Source organism: Pelobates fuscus, chromosome 1 (assembly GCF_036172605.1).
Source record: "Pelobates fuscus isolate aPelFus1 chromosome 1, aPelFus1.pri, whole genome shotgun sequence".
Classification (NCBI taxonomy): domain Eukaryota; kingdom Metazoa; phylum Chordata; class Amphibia; order Anura; family Pelobatidae; genus Pelobates; species Pelobates fuscus.
In genome coordinates, this window is record NC_086317.1 from 306,970,258 (window position 1) to 306,987,369 (window position 17,112).

Sequence of the window (17,112 nt, forward strand, 5' to 3'; positions counted from 1 at the left end):
AGTGTCCCTATGTCTCCTAGTGTCCCCAAATGTCTGTGTCCCCATGCCTGCCAGTGTCCCCATGTCTATGTCCACGAGTTCCTCATGTATCCCAGTGTCCCCAAGTGTCTGTGCCCCCATGCCTCCCAGTCAGTGTCCCTAGTGTCTATGTCCTCATGTCTCCTAGTGTCTGTGTCCCTAGTTTCTGTCTCCTCATTTCTCCCAGTGTCCCCAAAAGTCTGTGTCCTCATGTCTCCCAGTGTCCCCATGTCTGTATTCACAAGTACCCCCATGTCCCCCCGTGCCCCCATGTCTCTCAGTGTCCCCATGTCTCTCAGTGTCCCCATGTCTCTCAGTGTCCCCTAGTATCCTAGTGACACAGGACACACTGAGACATGGGGACACTGGGAGACTAGGGGACTGGGCGACATGGGGACATTGACACTGTGATACATAGGGACACTGATGCCAGGCTGGCCTTCCAATTCTTTGGACAGACATGCTCCCTTTTTGGGCATGTTCGCCCCTTTTGGCAGTTCTGGTCACGTGATTCGCGTCAGTGGCGCACCCTTTTACCCCGCCCATGGATACTGCTGTTATGGGGTATGGATTTACTTGAAAGATGAAAGCATTAATTAGATAAAGAGATTAGCATAGAGTATTCTTATAGCTGCATCCTTTGCGTTTACCTCCAACACCAACTCCATCAGATACATGACTCTTGAGAGGTATTACTGTTTTAGAGTTTTTGGTCGATAAGTTTCTGTAATTAGGCCCCATCATAATTGTCAGCACCAGGCCCACTGGGCTCTTAATCTGGCCCTGCACATAGTACACCACAAACAGACTCCTTAACACATACTACACACACAGTCACACACAATTTCACATACAGCACCACAGACAGCCTCCTCGGAAATGCACAACACCCTTTACTGGCCATGTCTCACTTTTGTTCTCTGGTATCCATTTTAGCTGGCTGATCCAGGACCACACTCAGTGACTGTGAATGCTCAGGTACTCTCTCAGCTAATGCAAGCAGTCCTAGATGTCTCTGCCTAGCTCTGTAGAGCTAACCTGACTCTTCTACAGAAGAAGACTGTAAGACTGCATCCACTGGTGCCCGGTAAGTTGTCAAACTGTATTAAAACGATTTGACTACAATGTGGGGATGCCATCGGGTTGCCGTGATTATGGTGCTTGGAGTGTCCCTTTAACTCTCTTTCAAAGTTAATAAATAAAAACTGAATAAAAGACTCAAGGCTTTTCCAGAGAATTCAAAGTACCATTTTCTCTTTCCAGTACTGTGGGTCGCTGGGAGCTTGTCAGGGGTGTATTTCCCACAAGGCTAACAAGGCATAAGCCTTGGGCGTCTCTTTCATGGGGGGCCCAAGAGCTGGCCAGCTGGGGCGGGGTCGTGGCACGACTCACTCCCTCGCACCATGCAGTGATGCTGGGAGTCGGGATATGACGTCACCTGGTTCTCGGCATCCACTGAGTGGTGCGCGAGGGAGCTGAGCTGGAGGTTTACACAACTGAAAGCCTGCACACCCTGCCGCCCAGCAAGCCCAACCAGACAGCCCAGCCAGAGCAGCAGCCAGCCAGCCCAGCCAGAGCAGCAGCCTGCCCAGTCAGTCACCAGACCAGCAGCCAGCTCCACTGGACCCCGGGGGAAGAATACACTCCAGCTCTCCCAGGTAGGGAGGCTGGGTGGATTAAAATTAATATTTTTTAAATATCTATAATACTTTGTAAGTGTGTGAATGTGTCAGTATCAGGGTGTCTGTCAGTAAATGTGTGTGTGTGTGTGTGTGTGTGTCTGCCTGTCAGTGTCTGTGTGTGTGTGTGTGTGTGTGTGCGTGTATCGGTGGGTGTCTGTCAGTGAGTGTGTGTCAGTGAATGTCTGTGTCTGTCAGTGAAAGTGTGTGTCTGTTAGTGAGTGTGTGTGTCTGTCAGTGAGTGTGTGTGTGTGTGTGTCTGTCAGTGAATGTGTGTGTGTTTGTCAGTGAATGTGTGTGTGTGTCTGTCTGTCAGTGAATGTGTTTGTCTGTGAATATGTGTTTCTGTCAGTGAATGTGTGCATGTCTGTCACTGTGTGTCCGAATGAGTGTGTGTGTTTGTCAGTGTACGTCTGTGAGTGAGTCTGTATCTGTTAGTGAGTGTGTGTGTGTGTCTGTCAGTGAATGTGTGTGTCTGCCAGTGTGTGTCGGTCAGTGAACGAATGTTACTGTATGTGAATCTGAGAGTGTGTGCCTGTCAGTGAATGGGTGTGTCAGAGTGTGTCTTTCAGTCAAACTGCATGTTCGTCTTAAACAGGTAGGGCAGGGCAAATTTAGATGGGGTGGGGGGTGCCCGAGTTTTGACATGCCTAGGGCAGCACATATCCAAAATACACCACTGGAACTAGTCTATAGACCTCCAGTTCTGATTGGCCACTATCTCCACGGCCTTTTATTAAGCAGTAATCCTCACGCATTGCTTAACAGTGGTGGTGCAATTTAAAGATAATCACTTCTAAAAAAAAAACCTGTTAATTAAAAAAAAACTGGTAATTATAACATTATCATAGCTCGGTCAGATTAAAGTAAACTGCTGTGTTGATTTTTTAAAACTGGTTAATAGAAAGAACATTTTAGTTACAGTTCTACTTTAAATGGATAATTATTTTGACAGATATATTAAAAGTAAATCATCTCTGCATATTGGGTCCTGTTTGCTGAGTCGCTGGCGGGCTTTCACTCAATGAGAATGTCCACCCTTCATAATGTTTTTTCAATAATCCAAGTAAGAACTTCGCCTACAGAACACAAATGAAAAATAGATTTCGGCAATAAAATAGCTTGAAGGAAAATATGAGATATAACTCTGAGAAACTAGAGTAACTGTAAAGAAGTCAGAGCACGTTATTTAAAAAAAAAAAATACACGTAAATGCTTTTTGCGATTTGCTCATAATTTATTTTTTAAATAGAATTGTGTAAAACTATAATGACTCGGACAGTGTTCATATTGCTTATTTATTCACTTCACCTGTTGTCCTTGGGAAATGTATAAGAAAGGGCGAACATACATAATATACCAATTATATATACTATAGTATACCAAGTCACAACCTCTCTCTCTATATTTTTTGTATAATAACATGAATCATATATCATAAATATAATAATGGTGTGGTTATTTAAAACATTCTGGCCACCAATCAGAATTACACTTGTAGAATAGCAGTGTTCTTGTAGACAACAATACAAAGGAAATATAAGATGTAATATTTTTCAATTATAAAAATTAAGAAGACACAACAAAAGACCAAAGAAACACATAAATATGATGCAAGAAAGAAAGAAGAATTAAAAGGGGGGTGGGGGACGAGGCAGAGAACACAAGCCAGTCTCTCATTGTTCAGTTTTTTTCATTTAGAAATAGAAATAGACCCAAGCAAATCCATCATAAATAAAATAAAAAAATATCCAAGTAAATCATCAATTCTACAGTTATGGATCTTGAAAATGCATCAATAAGTTAACAAAGAATCGTCCAATAGCAGCCCCTATGTATTCAGATGTAATATTAACCCATAGTCTAGTAGCAGCCCCCATATAAAAAATGAAAGCGAGAAAGGAAAAGATGATCCCCATCATCAATTGACCGATATTCCCTCCATAGAAACCAAACCAAATCATTGGGGACCAATCAACCCAATACCCTTGCTGTAAGGTTTTTCATTTTATTTTTGTATATATATATATATATATATATAAGGAGACAACTGTTGATTGGTTCTGAGTGCCTCATAACAAATTTTGCACTGGTATTCGGTCTAATTCTCACAGAACGCCAAAAAATTAAGCAGTGACAGGTACCTCATCAGTTTCAGCTCCCCGCATATCAGTTATTGGGCTTTGGTATCATAGGTGCATGCACATAAACATGTGACTACATCCATATATTCTACATCTGTATTAGGTAGTTGAAACCCTTTCTTATGATTCATAGCTTGGATATGAAGGAATACTGAATCAATATAGAGGACTGTACATCCCATGCTTAAACATAGCAATTCAGTAGGTGACAATGATTTAGTGAGGAGAAGAATCCTAAATTATCAATATCTGTTATCCTGGTGAAATAACAACAGTATTTTAATGCCAGTCAGGACTGATGCGCAAAGCAATCAATTGATCAAAAGGCATGAATGGCAAGGAAGACAGTTGAACAAAAATTGTAGTCCAGGCACTCAAGGATCAATTCAGCAGGTACTGTACTTTGTACAGAGTAGATAATCCCTCCTCCCTTTTGACTTTCAGAGTTTGATTAAATGATCCATCACATGAGTGTATTGTTTGATGTGTGTTATTATAATAGACCCCCTATACTCCAGCTGAGTATGTCTGTTATGAAGCTCCCAAGTCCCAAGCAAAATAGTGATTATAGCCCAAGTTCCCCCAAGCATCAGCCTAGACTTGATGAAGGGGTAAAACAAATCTGTTTAATCAGGGCTCAATGGCCCACTTTTATACAGTACAGAGACACAGCAAACACGCCCATGACACTCTCATAGAGACTCCCACAAAACTTCCCCAAATTACAGTGTCACCATAACTAGGCAATAATTTATCAAAATATGAAAATGCATAAAAATACATATTAAATACGTTGGAACTCCCCACAAATATTACATCCCTGGATAGCTTGGATCTGAGCACCCAATCTGTCCAAATTGCGCTCAGATCTCACGAACACTGCCAAATCGCCACCGGGGTAAAGTTCTGACCAACCAGACCCAAGGCATATGCCCAAAACAGTTCCAGGGATTTAATGGTAGCAGCCGGTCACCTTCGGGAGTTCCATACGAAAGAAATATCAAACGCACACTCTGGCATGTTAGTAGCATGTTTGTTTGTATGGTTCTTACAAACAAATATACTGAATTGCACTCTTTTGACATGTGTGGGAAAGAGGCAGGCGTTCGTCCAAGTTTAGTGGTGTTCAGGAGTTTCAGTTCCATGAATTCGACGCCCAAACACCGCTGCCTGCCTCCTCGCAGACAAGATGTTCGCCAACCCAAATACAAACTGTGACCACCCAGCCGCACAATTAGAACACACGATGATTAGGTGATCTGACAGAGGTGATCCGCAGTTTGTGAGTTTCTTCTGTAGTTTATTATACCAAATGCAGGGAAAGCATAAACGAACTCTAGGAACTTGTCAGGTAAAAAGAGGTTGGAGAGAACAGCTTCAGGGTAGGCATTATAGTGAGTTTTGTCACATAGCTCCCCCCCAGTTCCATGGGACAGCATACCCGCCAAACCCGGGTACGGGTTGGCTTGGGGATGTCCGGGCAAGTGGTCGTTATTTTTCCAGTTCTGTCTGCCGGGACAGTCCATCTGCATTGGTATTCTGCTTTCCTGGTCGGTATTGCATGCTAAAGTTGTAAGGCTGCAGTGCCAAGCTCCATCTTAACAGACTGGGGTTATCTCCGGCCACTCGGTTAAGCCAGATTAATAGGTTGTGATCGGTCATGACGGTAAAGGAGCGACCATGCAAGTAAGACTGCAGTTTATTTAGTGCCCAAACTAGGGCTAAGCACAGTGGCATAACTGACTTCCCAAAGTAACAACTTCCTGCTCAGGTAGGCCACCGGGTGCTCCCTGCCGTCCTCCCCAACCTGGCTTAGTATGGCTCCCAGTCCAAACATTGAGGCATCTGTATGAACAAGAAATCTTTTAGTGTGGTCTGGTGCAGCTAATACAGGTGCCTCGCTCAGGGCTGCTTTCAGCTTCTGGAAGGCATCCTCACACTCTGGGGACCATGAAATCTGCCTGGGTAAGGACTTTCTGGTTAGGCCAGTGAGGGGCTTAGCTATGGTGCTGTAATCTGGTACAAACCTCCGGTAATATCCAATCGTGCCTAAAAACGCCATTACTTGCGTTTTAGTATGGGATTGGTGCCATTGGGTTTTGGCTTCAATTTTGTCTGGCTCGGGTCGCTGCTTACCGGAGCCCACTCGGTGCCCTAGGTACTGGACCTCCGCCATCCCTACCTGGCATTTGTCCGGCTTTAACATTAGACCAGCAACTTGAATTCTTTTGAGCACTACAGAGATGTGATCCAGGTGGGCTTCCCATGTGTGGCTGAAGATAGCAATATCATCCAGGTAGGCAATGCGAAGTCCTGGTAAGAGCTGATCAGCCATTCTCTGAAACGTGGCATGGGCATTCTTCATCCTTAATGGCACCTTGAACTGATATAGGCCAAATGGGGTGACGAATGCCGACTTAGGAATAGCATCAGGCTCCAAGGGTATTTGCCAATACCCTTTGCACTAGTCAATAGTGGTCAACTAATTCCTCCCTGCCATGCGGTCTAATAACTCATCTACCCTGGGCATGGGGTAGGCGTCGCTAACCGACTGGTCGTTGAGCTTGCGGTAGTCAATGCAGAAGCGGATCGTACCATCCCGCTTAGGCACTAAAACCACAGGGGAAGCCCAAGGACTCTGGGAAGGTTCTATCGCCTCTAATTCTAGCATGTCCTGAATTTCCTTGTGTATGCTCTCTCTAACAGCTTCGGGGATGCGATATGGTTGCTGCCTGAGAGGTGTCTGACCTGGGGTTTCCACTCGGTGTACCACCAGTGTCGTACACCCGGATAGGGCAGAAAACATATTGCTTATGGTCTGAACAGGGTCTTTACATGTCCGTGCCATGGTACGGACATGTGGGTCACAACTTAAAAGAAAAATTACAGTACAACGGAGGAGGGCAATGGGATGAGTTGGCTAACTTCACTTCATTATATATTGGCGTGAAGGTTCCTCCACATCAGTGTTCAGCCTCAGGTTTTCGCTGTGGCGGTTGCTGTGGGCACTTTCTCTTTCGGGTAGAATGGTGTTACGGCATTCGGGTTCCAGTGGTGGGTTGGTAACTTTGTGGCGTGGGTGCTAGGTAGTTGTAGTGAGTCCCCTGGTATGCCGGTGCTTCAGAAAGTGCCGGTGCTTCAGAGATGTCTGTGATTGAGTATGATGCTTCACTCGTAGGGTACGTGGAGATCACCAGCTGTATTCTCTGTTATGGCTATGGAGCAGTACTGTGAGGGGTTGCAGCGTTTTGCGCCAATTAAATGTCTCTCCAGTGAGGTCCGTGAAGAACGAGAGGGCCATATTTTTGAAGTTGAGCGGGGTAGTCCCCTTTAAGGCTGCTTGCACCAACGCCTTATCCGATCCACTCCTAAACCGAACTATCAGGTCCCTAGATGCCTGCTCCAGCACTCTGTTGGGTTTCGGAACTCTGAAGTGTCCGTCTAGGGTGATATTCCTGGCCTGTTTGGGCTCCAGTAGGTGAGCCCTGAGCCTCCAGAGGAAGTGTGGGAGCTCTGATGTGGGCATGCTCTCTGGGATTCCCCAGATTTTCAAATTATTGCAGTGTCTTGAGTCCTCCAGCGCGTCAAATCAGAGGTCAGAGGCTGCCTGATGTTTGTTAAGTGCTTGAACTTCTAGTTGAAGTTGGGCTACCGTTTGGGTTAGGTGCTCTGAGGTGGTCTCCACTGCGCCTATGCGGCCTACCAGGCCCGTGATGTCTTTGCGGAGCAATGCCACATCCGCCTGTATTGTTTTCTGCAGGGCCCCCAACATGTTCTCCAGCATAGTTGCCATCACCGGTCTGGAGTCGTTGATCTTAGGCTTCTGGAGGGGTTGTAGTGGCAGTGATTGCCCCTCTGCCTCTTCATCTGGGGATAGCTCCTCGGAGTCGTCATTGAAATCTCCCATGTCAGCGGTCATCTTAGGTCCATGTGCCCCGTATGCTTGGTGGAACAAATCGCCGATATTTGTGCCCAGCTTTGGTTTTTTGGGCTTCAGCTTTTTAGATTTTCTGCCCATAATCATAAGGGGTGATTTGGCTGCCGTGTTGTGGCTCAATTATCAGATTTTTTACCGGGTATCGGCTGTTTTACCCTGGAGCTCGTCGCTCGTGCGTCCGCTCGGATCAGTTGCTTGGCTCCGCCCCCCTGGCACGCACTCTTACAGACAGACTTACTCAGTGGCAGACACACACACTGACAGACACACTGGCACACTCTCTCAATAACAGACACACACTCTCACTGATTTGAAATACACTCACTGAACCAAGCAGAGCAGATATATGGGAGAGGGATATGTGGTCTGTATTGTGGAGGCGATAGGGTCTGTAGTGTGAAGGTATAAGGGCTGTATAATTTAGGGCACGTTATAAAGTATTATATTGCGGGTGAAGGCGCAGTATTGTGTGGGATAGAGGCTCTAGTGGGGTGGGTAGGGGCAGTATTGTGATGGATTGGGACTTTACTGTGCTGGGGACAGAGGGCGTATTGTGGGAGATTGATTCTTTAATGTGGCAGGAAAGGGGCAGTATTGTGGGGGAATATGGCTTGAGTGGGAGGATAGGAACACTGTTGTGAGGATTGGGGCAGTATTGTGGGGGATAATGGCTTTGGTTTGAGGGACAGGGGCAGTATTGTAGTTGGATTTTGGAATGCAGGATAGGAACTGTATTGCATAGAATTAGTACTTTAGTGGGCGGTAGGGACCATCTTATGGGGGATAGGAGCAGTATTGTAGAGGATTAGGACAGTATTGTCTGGGAACAAGAGCAGTATTGTGTGGGAATGGGGCTTTAGTGGGTGGTCAGGGGTAGTATTGTGGGGTGGCTTCAGGCTGACAATGATAGGAACAGTAAACAGTATTGAGGGGGATTAGAACTCTAGTGGGGGGATTGGGACTTTAGTGGGAGGATAGAGGGCAGTATTGTAGTGAAACACACTCAAAACACTGAGACCCAAACAACCACAGACAATCTCACGCAATAACCTAAATTCTCACACACACACACAGCTATAAAAAAATGTTCTTTTTGTTCTTTTTGGCCACCCAGTTTACTTACCTTTTAGAGAGCGTCAAGTGTGGGCTGCTGCTCTGCTCCTCTGTTGGAGAGCCGATCCATCTGAGCACTCCCTGGATTGCTCCCTTACGCCCTACAGTGGTGCCTGGAATAGAGTGACATCACATTCCGGCTCTCAGGACCTCTACAGGGAGCACAGGGAGAGCTCATATGGATCGGCTCTCCATTCCTTGCCACATACCTTCCCCTCAGCAAGTGGAGCAAGTCAGGCAGGCAAATTTCCAGTAGCTGCTTGACTGCACTAGGGAGAGGCTGAGGAGCTCCTCACCTAGTGAAGTAGCACAGGAATTGGTGGGCCTAGATGGCATCTAATTTGTGGGATGCTGTCCAGGTGTCCCGTGCCCAATAACGCCACTCTCTTGGGGGCGCCCTGAAATGAGCATGCTTCATGTGGTGCCCTCCACCTTCTGGTGTCTGGGCGCAGTGCACCCCTTGCAACCGCCCTGGATTAGCCCTGCATTCTTGAATGTAAACTAAAGTAATTGACATGTGTTCCACTTACAGTGCAGGACGTTAGATGATCCAGGAGTCAGCATTACTTACTCAGAGACTGTGGGTCTCATAAACTCTGCCTGCTAGCATAATATTGTATACCTCCTAAGTGTTCCTATTTAGGAGGGACAGTCCCCCTTTTGGGACCAAATCCCTCTGTCCCTCTTTTCTATCCTAATGTCCCTTTGGTTTGCCAGAGTCTATAACAGAGCCCCACAGCAATTATACTCACAGTAAAGTGTCTTTAAACTACAATAAATGTGTATAGAAATCAGTTGAAATTACATATCAGTTGCATAAATTGTTACTAGTAGGTCACTTAAATTATCTCAGACCAGAACTTCCTCCCACCCTTCTCCACTCACACCCATCCAATTAATGTGTCCGTCTTTGTTTGTTTAAAATATTGGGAGGTGTGATATTGCAATCAAATCATCATTTTGCAACAATGCTGTGATACTGGCCTACTTTGTATTGTTTGCTGAGAACTGGCTCATCCAGTTTAGCATGGTTGTAAAAGGCTGGGGAAGTCCAAAATATTTGTGAGCCAAGAAAATAAAAATATTCACTCATTCTTCAAGATACACTATCTTCTTTGATGATGAGATAGAGCACTGAAACATGGTGGCTTTTTTCTTCTGGCCAACTCAAAAAAGGTACGTGGCATTATCAATACAATTTTGTTTCATGTGTATGTAACAGTTACATTTTACCTAAAAAAATAATTTCTGATGTGAATGGTGTTCAGCACTATTCTGGCAACCTTAAATATTTTGTTCACGATGTGTGTGAGAAACTGTAATGTGTATATATCCCCACACATATAAGATTTGTGTTGGATTTCAATACATTAGCCCCACCCCACCATAAGGTATCAGTATATCAGTAGTTCAGGTGTATATCCACCTAATGAAGAGCTTTAGGCTGTATCCTTTTCAAAAATATATACTTTTATTTTTTTATTTTTGTACAATAGCCTACTAACATATGAACATTTGACATGGACCAAGCAGTGCAATTTGTGAAAATCTTAAGCTTGTAATTGGTCTAAGCAATTTCTATTTTTGATTTATTTGTATTGTGTTACGTCTTAAATGCATGTTAAACCTATCCATGTAATATGTTTCCATAATGTGATGTAGCTAAACACATTTGATCGCTTTAGTTTACAGCCTGCTCAAAAACTACTACAAAAAAATTTTGTAAAGTGCAACTCTATCATTTTTTCAGATATAAATACTGTTATTGAGGGTTTATAAATTGTTTCATTTTAGAAACAGAAATACATGCCTGCATCAAAGAGAGGAAGAGTGTAGTGATAACATCCTTTAAATGTGTTTAGATTAAAGACACTCAAGATTTTTTTTTTAATTGCAGAATACCTTATTTTTGCATATAATAAGGATAATATTTGAGCAAAACACATGTTTATATGTTTATAAGGAGCAGATAAGGAAATGAAAAGTGACATCATTCTAGGAGGCCGCAAAATCATTTATGTCTGGTTGGAGGACGCAGCATCATTTCTGCCGTTTGGACAGAAGTGAAATGATTCTGCTAAAAATGTTGTCTCTCTGAGGAGATAGGAGCTGATTGTTCTAATTACACATTAAACTATACTCTGGGGGCAAATAAGGCAGATGTTCTTTTTGGAAAATAGTTATACATTATAATTATATATCATGAACCAGAACAGCCTGATTTTGAAGAGCTGATTTTGCTATTTTTTTTTTCTTAATTGGGGAGCAGCTAGTGTTTTTTCACACTTTATAATTATGTCAGTAATAAGAGGTTAGATTGCACCAGCTGTTTAAAGGAACATGAGGCTAGAGATAGCCCCTATTTTAATGCATGCTATATATAGTAGACTTCTGCACTGCCAGAAAATTTGTTCTGGCCAACCTTTTTTATCCTGGAAATAGAATTTTCTTTTGGAATATAATGTATATATTTTGCAGTACAATGAGAGGAGCATTTTCCCATTTGGTTCACTGATCAAGTGAGAACAACTAACAAAGGAATAAACAGGAGGAGCAGTAAAGTCAATATATATTCAAAGATTATATATATTTTTAAAGGGTGCCTATATTGGAAAATATATTTTAATCTTAAATGACATAGATAATCAATTTCATATACACATTATGCTAGGATAACTGTTTGAAAATGTTTAGATGTCTGTGAAGTCAAAGGTTAAAAAAGCCCTTTTCCCCCTCCACATTGAGTCCAGTCTGTGCCAAACCTGTGCTGATCATCATAGAGATAAGTAGGTCGTACTCTGCATGTCTGTTATCAGTAAAATCATATTGTGGGAATATTTCCTGCTTGACTTCAGCCTGAGGAAAGGCAATGCCTGCAAGGGGAAGGATGGCAGGCTCTGTGGGAGAGCAGCTCCAGAGAGGAGAGAAACAGCCAGAATGATTTATTGCAGAAGCTTTGGACAGGCAATCTGAGAATGGAGAGAAAATAACAGATTTGTTTTATTTACATATCATAAAGCCAACATGAAGTGTTGGGGACTCTTAACTTGTTATGGGAAGCAAGCATGTGATTCCCAAACAGTGGTATGCAGAAGAGGTGTGTCCCACAACAAGTGTAACACCCACTGAAACATAATTGATTCTTTCCGGTTGGGTTATGTAAATACATTAAAAGGAATAAATTAAAAAGCATTACATTTCATTTATACATTGTGCAATACAATATACTGGCAGATGTATAGAATGACATTTAATGTCCAATACGGTTTTGGCACCTTGCCGACCTGTCAAGCAGTCCTCAGCATTAGACCTGAATAATGGCAGCAAAGATGTCTAAGCAAAGGTCTAATTTACAGGGAAAATAGCAGAATCCTTGTAGAACAGGAGAACCCTCCTACAGGTGGTGCTTCTGCTCTCTTGAACTATGCTAATCTCCAGGCAAGCATTTCTCACACTTGCCAAGGACTGTGTTGGCAGTGAAGCAGGGCGTATGACAGCAGAGAATGGGTGACAACAGAGGATGGGTGTTGCAACATTGTAGCATGCATGGAGCCGTTGGCAACAATGCTGGAATCAGGGGCAGCAGGTGAGTCATGTCCTGAACCTTTAATGCGTTTGCTGAAAATCCAAAGGATATTGTGGCTGAAAGCCCACTTCTAGTCTTAACTCTTCCATTTTATTTAGCGGGATAACAAACATGTCATGACTTCCTCTCTGGGATTTATGGGATATGTAGTTCAGAACTTGGCAGCTTTCCATTAAAAAAATAAAATTAACAAAACTGCTGTAAAAACTAATAAAAGCCACACCCAGTTTCTGTTAGTTTGCTTCATATCTCCATTCATATCTACATTCACGACTAATGCCAAACCAAGTGGCCTTTTTATAGAGGTGTGGGCTTTTATGGCATGAATTAACCATGCATGCACTCACCATACAAGTACTTTTGAAATGATAGCTTCCTCCCAGTGGATTATTTTTGTACTGGTGGCCCTACTAGCTGCAGTGATGATTGATATGATAAAGCACATCAAGCAAAATATTGAAACCATACAATTAGAATGTACGAGTTTGATGTTGAAACATTTAAAAGAAACTTTTTATTCCAAGGGAAATAAAGCTTCAGCAATGCTGACTTCTAAATTAATACACAAGACCTCTCAATCTAGGATTGAACACATAGTTAATGATAATGGTGAAAAAGTAACACATCCAAATAAAATTTGTAACTTATTTACTAAGTATTACAAATCCTTGTACAACCTCAATTTGGACCCAAATACCACCCAACCCAATTTGGAAAATATGAAATCCTTTTTTAGATAAAGTTAATCTACCCCAAATCTCCCCTGATAAATTGGATAAATTAAATTCAAACATATCTCAAGAGGAGGTCTTAAAAGCTATTAGACACACTCCTGCCAGTAAAACGCTGGGTCCAATGTTTCAGACGTTAAAGGGAATAAATTCAAGTGGCCTTTCAGGAGCAGACATCTAACTCCTTAAGGATGTCAGGTGTACTATGCCATTCTTGGGGACCCGGCTCTAAACGCCGGTGGCCTGCATAGTATGTCCCCGCTGTCCTATTCACTTACCTGCTCGCTGGCGATCCCACACCGGCAATCACAATAGGGTGACTTGCCTGGCATCCCAGGCAGTCCCCCTTCGTCTGACCCAGCCCTCCTGGGCCATGTGATCGCGAGGTCACGATCACATGGATAGAATAGCCGTCCATAGCAGTGCCAGCAGGGGGAGTTCCTGGAATGACAGGCAGTCCCCCTGCTGCACGAAATAAAGTTAAATAAAGTTTAAACACAGTTTAAAATTAAATAATATATACTTAGATCATATATACATATATTATATGTGATCTAAGTATATATATATACACTTACACATACATACACAAACACTGTCTAAGTGTATTTTAATATATGTAATTTCAACTGTATTTTGATATTAATATATATATATATATATATTGCTATCAAAATAAACTTAACAAAATAATATATATATATATACATAAATAAAAATAATTTTAAAACATTCTAAATATATATATATATATATATATATATTTTAATTCTACGTATATATTTATGTAATATTTTTACATAATTAGGTCATTTTATTAATTACAACTTGCGGGACCTGCCTGACAACCCAGGCCAAAAGTCCAGAGAATTTAATTTGCAAGCACTATATTTAACCCTGTAACTTTCCAAGACACCATGAAACCTGTACATGGGGTGGTACTGTTTTACTCGGGAGACTTCACGGAACACAAATATTAGTGTTTCAAAACAGTAAAATGTATTACAACAATGATATCATGAGTGAAAGTGATGTTTTTTTGCATTTTTTACAGACAAACAGCACTTACACAGATGATATAATTGTTGTGACACATTTTACGGTTTTGAAACACTAATATTTGTGTTCAGTGAAGTCTCCTGAGTATAACAGTACCCCTCATGTACAGTTTTCTGGTGTATTCAAAAGTTACAGAGTCAAATAAGGCTTCCGTTTCAGTTTTTCACATTAAAATTCGCCAGATTGGTTACCTTGCCATGTACTGTTTTACATGTGAGATATCGCTGAATCAGGGCCGTCTTTAATACTGACTGGACCATGGGCAAAGCATTTGCTTGGGCTCCCTGGACCCTTTCCCCCCACCCCAGGCGTGCAATCACGTCCTCAACCCCAACACAGTGGCGGACCTAAAGTAGAGAGGTGCAAGAATTTTTTTTGGGCCTCCTTATCGCATGGGTGATTAACTGGTAGATCCCCATCTGTCGTGCAACTCCAGAAATGCATTGACAGGTGGGGCTCTACCATTTACCCATGTTTGCAGGTTTGTATTTAGCACTAAGCAGTTTTTGTGTGTTTGAATGTAAACAGGTTTTTGTATGGAATATGTTTGTATGTGGTGTTGGTGTGACCGCAAGCATGTATTTATGTGTAGAGTTGTTTTTTTAATGCAGGTGTGTTTTTTTATAATTTTGGTGTGTAACACAGACGTGTGTTTGTACGTAGTGTTGAAGTTTTAATGCAGGGGTCTATTTGTGTGTAGTTATTTGTGTGTGAATGCTGAGATGTATACACATATACACACACACACACATATATATATATATACACACTGAAACACAAGCAGACACACAGATATACACACTGGAACATATGTAAATACACAGACACACACATAGATACACCAAAACACACAATGAAAACATACAGATACACACACAGACTTCATACAGATACGCACACATATATACACACTAACACTAGCAGATATACTGGCACATATAAAGAGACAGACAAACTGACACACACACGCACACAGACAAATTGACACACACTAACAGACATACTGACACATGCACACTGACAGACATATTGACACACACACACTGACAGACATACTGACACACACACACTGAAACACACAGACATACTGACACACACACCCACTGACAGACATACTGACACACAGATATACTGACACACACACGCACACACACTGATATACTGACACACACACGCACACTGATATACTGACACACACACACAGACATACTGACACACACACAGACTTACACATACATACACACACACACACACACAATTTATACTTTTAAACCCACCCTCCAGTTTCCTACCTTGGAGGCTGACTTTCCTGCTGGTGGCTGGAGGTGTTGGGAGTTGGGGTCTGACTCTCTCGGTCAGCCCCCCTCCACTCTACCTACTCTTCACAATGCGCTCCTCTCTTTGTGGGAGGAAGTGACGCACAGCAGTCACTTTCTTCCAGCAGGGGCCCGGTTGCGCTGTTAAAGCGCCTCATCGCGCGACCAGGCCCCTGCTGATAGAAGCCCACCTGGTGGGCCTCCTTAGTATGTGAGTTACCGGCCAGGGGGGGAGAAATGATTAAGGCCAGCGAGGGCCAACGGTGCAGCAGCTTCACGTGGCCAGGGGCAGCTGCCCCATTTGCCCTGCGTTAAAGACGGCCCTGTGCTGAATACAAATATGTGTACTTTATTGCAGTAAAAGCAAATCATACTATGACATTCACAGTTACAATGTCATGCAGAACTAAAAAAATAACATTTCTCTAATAAAACAATAATTTCTCCCTTTTTTTAGATTTTATTCATATTAAATTATGTTTCATAGTTAAATATTTGATGTTATGTTAGCCCTATTTCTCCTGAATAAAATAATATATAATAAGTGTGGGTGCACTTAATATAAAAGAGGTGAATTACGGTTAAACAGACATATAGTAAAATTCCAAGTTTTGTTTATGTTTTATTTTGATCAAAACATGTACATTTGGCTCAGTCCTTAAGGGGTTAAATATTATTTTGTAAACACAACAGACTGGTAATGAAAGTACACATGTTTTATTTATAATTACTGACAGGTTCATTCACAGGTTCTCTAAAGTGCGAATTTTGAATTTAAGTGATTTTCTAATTAAAGGGCAAAGTAGCTTAACTGGAAAAAATCTCCAAGTCAGCTACGCTTCTAGTTTGGTAACTTTGGCTTTAAATTTCAAATTTACTTTGAATGACCATCAATTCTCACTTTAAATAATAAAACTGTAATTGTATTGTTTTTCCGAAATTACAGATCCTGGATGTGTTTAGTCAAAGGGAGTTGATAGTGATTCATTTATTCAATAATTCTATATAATGCATTGTACAGATAATATATCCAAAAAACAATACAATACTTGTGCAGCAAACGCGAGAGATGTTGGGTACATATTGGTAATTGTGGTTTGACTCTTCTCGGTCCATGTGTCATACATGTTTAGTGTTCTGTGTTATTCTTTCCTTTCCTTCTTTGCCAGATAGTTCATGCACAAGCTTGCTTTGAAGAACTTACCAATTGGACATAATCTTGATGGAATGGCCTGTGTTTTAGTTTGTGTAATAGTCATGCTAGTTATGGTCACCATTGACTAGATATAGATCACCAGGTCCTGCTAAGAGCAAAGCACAGATCATCGTATTTCCTTTTTCTTGTTTCACAATGGGTGTCAAACACGTAGAACCCACGTAACCAGCCTCTCTTAATCTTACAAATAGTTTTCGGCAGGACCTAAATATTTAGATCTGATCAGCTTCATGCAATCTCTTTTAAACCTGATGCTGAAACATATGTGTCTCAGGTAGCACGTAGTAGAACTTGTATATCAGTGTCAATTTCT

The 17,112-nt window shown here is 42.2% G+C and overlaps 1 protein-coding gene across 1 annotated transcript in view; it reads left to right on the plus strand.

Annotated features, from left to right (window-relative positions):
* The window catches only part of NPAS2 (neuronal PAS domain protein 2), a 121,814-nt gene that overhangs the window by 35,790 nt on the left and 68,912 nt on the right, over positions 1-17,112 (plus strand). The window lies entirely within an intron of this gene.